The 4,735-nt window shown below is 36.3% G+C and overlaps 1 long non-coding RNA gene across 1 annotated transcript in view; it reads left to right on the forward strand.

Moving 5' to 3' along the window:
- The first annotated feature begins 2,863 nt into the window (after positions 1 to 2,863).
- LOC106108191 overlaps positions 2,864 to 4,735 on the forward strand; it is a 9,718-nt gene continuing 7,846 nt past the window's right edge. Inside the window, exon 1 of the long non-coding RNA XR_001225907.1 lies at positions 2,864 to 2,904. This is a non-coding gene — a long non-coding RNA (uncharacterized LOC106108191). The remainder of the gene's footprint in view (positions 2,905 to 4,735) is intronic.

Genomic DNA, 4,735 nt, shown 5'->3' on the forward strand with positions numbered 1-4,735 from the left:
ATTGCTGTGCGATGTACACGCCCTACCTAGGCAATTCTCAATGGTTATGTGGAGGTATAGGACCTATAAGCTATCGTTTAAGCGCAAAGTATGTTGCAGGATTTTCTATAGTTTTAAACCTATTTAATTTTTTGGAAAATCATTTTTTTTTCTTTAACAAGCCTAATGATTGGGCTTTCGTACTGTTATACTTTTTTTTTGGAGTAACTCATATGAGAACAAAATAAAAGGAAAATTATTAAAGTAGTAAACTTTCTTAAAACAAAATATCGTTTTTTTAACTTAGGGAAAGGTTTAAACTTTTTTTCATGAAAACATTCCTTTTTACATAAATAAAAATATAAACCTACACTAGGTATGATGGAAGATATTATCTGCACTTTTTGTAAAATGAAATATTAAACTACCCGCAATTTTGTGTGAAACGTAATGTTTTAATGAAAAAAGTAAAACATTCAGCTTTTTAGACTTTTTAGAAAAAAATATTTTTCATATGTTTGTATGAAAGTTACAATAGATTGTCACCCTCGACTATTTCAAATTGTACTTTTTTACGATAATGGTTCAAAAGCCCAATTTTTGGGCTTGTTAAAGAAGAAAAAAATGACCACTGTAAACATGTTATCTTGGAAATCCAATTTTTTAGATTCTTTTACAAAAAATTTAATAACTTTAAGACTATAAAAAATCAGGCAACATACTTTGCGCTTAAACAATAGCATAGCCATTGATGGCCTCTAACTTCATAAAACCATTGATTTGTCTGTTAGGAATCACTCTGTTTTAGAAAGCAAGGAGACCATCTCCGAGCATTCAAATGGCAGGTAATGGCGCAGGACAGGCAGTGCTAGCGTTCTCTTGTGTTGGACGCCAAAACCCACCACAAAATGTATAAGCCGATTCCAGCAGAGAAACAAGATTGTCATGCTAATGATATTGCTTGCCAATGTCAAAAGCCTTTGTTGCCATTTAAGTATTTAAAATTAAAAGTTAGCAAATGTAAATAAATAATGTTTTTCGAATCAATCAGATGAAGTTGCACAGAAACAACTAGTAATATTATGAATGCAAAAGTTTAGATAAATGATTTTGTTGAATGGATGAGTGTTAGACACATTGTGAGCTAAAAAATGTATTACATTAGACCCTACAGCTATTGCCAAGGGGGACAGGGTGGTAAAAATATGTTCATTGTCTTCAGCCAGGATGAAGACAGAATTGATTACAGCCACAATTTGTTCAGTTATAAAGTGTTTTGTAAATAAAAAAGGCTGTGCTCATAATATATTCAAACAGCATGCATTCATGAAATTAGAAGGGTTTTATGGTCGACATATATATTATTCAAAACCCTACCGGGAAATTAGGTCCAGAGTAAGGTCTCTGTTGCATTGGAGATCCCGGGGGTTGTGCTGGGCCAGGGTAGCGTTGCTGGGGCTGTATGGAGCCCGGCGGCGGCGGGCCTGAGCTTGCTCCCCCCGAAGGAAAACGCTGCGCCATTTTATCTATTGTTTACCTACTTCATAAAACCATGTATCATTCTGTAAGAATCTCATAAAATGATGCCACAAATATGTTAAATCTTAGAAGTAACAACACGCTTAACGATATACTTATTTTTAAGAACGCTTACTACAACACAAACACTATACACAAAGCTATAATCACAGAACCACACAGAACGAACATACACCAAAATGTAGTGTAATATATACAGAAATATAAAACTGTAAAACACACTAATCTTGTTATATTGTGTTGTAGTTTGTGGCAGTCAGAAAATATAGTTCGACACAGTTCGACAAGGAATTTATGGTAGTGTTTGACAGTACGGTGTCTTCGAGTTTTCAGGGTTACCAATAAGCAAAAATATCCCAACTTTTTCCGAAATAGTCCGACGTATAATAAAAAATATAAACTGAAAGCAAATGATTTTTAAATTAAACCCTAAGCACTCGTAGTACTTACTTACTATTTAATTTGATAAATGCACATAAGTATTTTTCAGAAAATTTCCAGGTAAACTCTATATTTTGTCCAGCTTAAAAACAAGTAGTCACATGTTAATCATCTAAATCATACCCACGGCGGCCGTAATATTAGCAAAGAAATCTACACGTTTTATCATAACCCGTAATATTTTTCATGGTTTGCAATTATGAAATGGCAGCACTCACTCATCATCTTTGGACGCTGCTCCCTCGTTGGTCAAAAATGATGTCAAGATAATATTTATATGAAAGCCAAGATCAGCCAAGATGAGAAAAAAATTAAAACGAAATTGTTAGCTCACATATCTTTCGACTACCATACCGTTTTTGTTGAATTTTATGTGTTAGTGTCATGGAAGTAATATCTCTACCTACAACAGGAATGAGTTCTATCTGTACATCTTGCAGTTAAAATGAAGAAAAAAAAACCTTATGATAAGAACGTAAGAATCTTTTTCCATGCAAAATAAAATAGAAGCCGAATGAGAGGGCTATAAGTGTCCGCTTTGTCCCTTTCTAACAGTGACCTAGAGTTGCCAGATATACATCCTTTCGTTGTTTGTAGCAAAATAGGCGATGTAATTTAACGAAGTAAAAGCTTTTACTTTTAAAATGTTTCTAAATATGAATAATAATTTACTACCGACATGTTAAAGCAATATTATTTGTTGCTACGTGCAAAACATTAATAACACAAAAAATTTGCGATTGGCGTATATGTTTTCTTATATTTGTGTGAAATTTTGACACCTAAACTGACAACCCAACGTGACATCCCGACTTGGACGTTAATGGCGGAGTCTTTTTTGATTTCGTCATATTTTTGAAGAATCTTAGTTAAAATGGGAAGAATTTGTGTCGTGGAGGCTTGCCGAAGGGAGTGTTATGCTGACTGCGCGTTTTATTTTCATAGGTAATAGTTTTAAACATAATTTGTTGGTGAAGAATCACGGTGACCATACATAACTATTCAATCCTAGTTTCCTAGGTTTAAGAACAGATAATTTAAATACTTACGCCATAGTCACCATCGCCAGAGAGGGATAAAAGAAATAGTTAATGAGGTCTCGCTCAGCTTCAATTTTGCGACAAGAGCGCAATCATCCATATCCATCCATATCCTAGTAGTACATCCATGGTTGGTGTCAATCATGGAAGTAATGCGTTCTTCGTACAAGAGGAATGAGTTCTAGTTTTTCTAGTTCTGTAAAATAAAGAAAATGAAAACTTATGCTAAGGGCATAAGAGTCTTGTTGCACGCAAAATAAAATTGAAGCCGAGTTAGAGGGCTACAAGCCTGTCCCTTTCTAACAGTGACCTAGAGCTGCCAGAAATCAATCCTTGCGTTGTTTGGAGAGAAATAGGCGATTCATGTAAAGTTAAGAATAATTTACTTCTAAATCTTACTAATATTAATAATAATGAATTTTAGATCTGGCTCACGAGGTTACCGCCCTGTCGCGTATAAAATCGACTAACGTTATTCCGATAGTCGTTGCGGTGCACGGGCTAATAGCGAAAAGCTTCTACCAATATCTCAAGAAGCTCTCGCTAGACAGTTGAATTAAGGGCCCGATTCAAAGGACAGGTATTTTAGAAACCGCACGTATTGTGAGGAGATTCCTGTCTCTGCAGCCCTGACCACTGGTTGCTTGAGTTATCGGATTCCGCAGCCGGTGGTGCTGTATTTTTAATATAGTATGTTTCATTTATCTATGTCTATACTAACTATTAATGAACAACATATTTTTGGACCACGGCGTAAAAAAATCACAATGTTTTAACTTTTCTCGGCTTATGCTGCCCGTTAGAGATACATACTCGTATATAAAAATGATGTATGAAAGAATTGTAGATCTCAAAAGTTCTACAGAAAAGTCCACGATGGCATTTGGCAAGGGTAACCGAAAAATCAGCTCACAAGCTACCACGTTTAGAGATTTGGAATCTAGCATCAGTATATTTCTGTTATTACGTAGATTAATACTAAGTTTAGGTGATAGGTTGAAAAAAGGGGCGAACGTAAGTTTTGCATTTTAAAACTCTACACGGATGAAGTCATGGGCAACAGCTAGTCTTTTATACAAAGCATGTAAGATATATTATACTATGACGATGAAAGGCGAATACATGTCGCAGAAATGCGAATGTTAAGATGGATGTGTGGTATGGGGTAACACGAATGAGTATATTAGAGGAAGTTTGAGAGTAGCCCCAGTGGTTGAGAAAATAAGGAGTAAAAGGTTAGAGTGGTATGGGCATGATATGAGAAGGGATGAATCGCATGTAACAAGACGGACATTAGTTATGAATGTGGAGGGGTACACCGGTAGAGGTAGAGCTAGAAAGAGATGGATGGATTGCGTGAAGTGTGACATTGATCCTGTCAAGGGAGTGATGACTGAGATGACGGATGATAGAGTTATTTGGTGTAGTATAAGGCAGGGGAAATAAAGACAATTTATTTTAATAACAAATAAATAAAATAGCATGTTTCCAAAGCCAGGCTGTAGATGAGCGTTGCGAAAACATTTACTTTCCACCCTAACCGCCAATTCTTTGATTGTCCACTTCATGGCTTTCTCCGTGTCAGAGGCTCCTGGTGGTGGCGCTGGCGGGACGCGGCGCTGTAATACAGTGCATCGTTCGAATTGCATTTTATAGCTTATCATTAACAGGAAACCTCTATGACACGGAGCCATCCCCGCCACGCGCGCTCGCAGCAGCACTCGGCTAGCGGCAGG

This window comes from Papilio polytes, unplaced genomic scaffold (assembly GCF_000836215.1).
Source record: "Papilio polytes unplaced genomic scaffold, Ppol_1.0 DF821734.1, whole genome shotgun sequence".
Lineage (NCBI taxonomy): Eukaryota > Metazoa > Arthropoda > Insecta > Lepidoptera > Papilionidae > Papilio > Papilio polytes.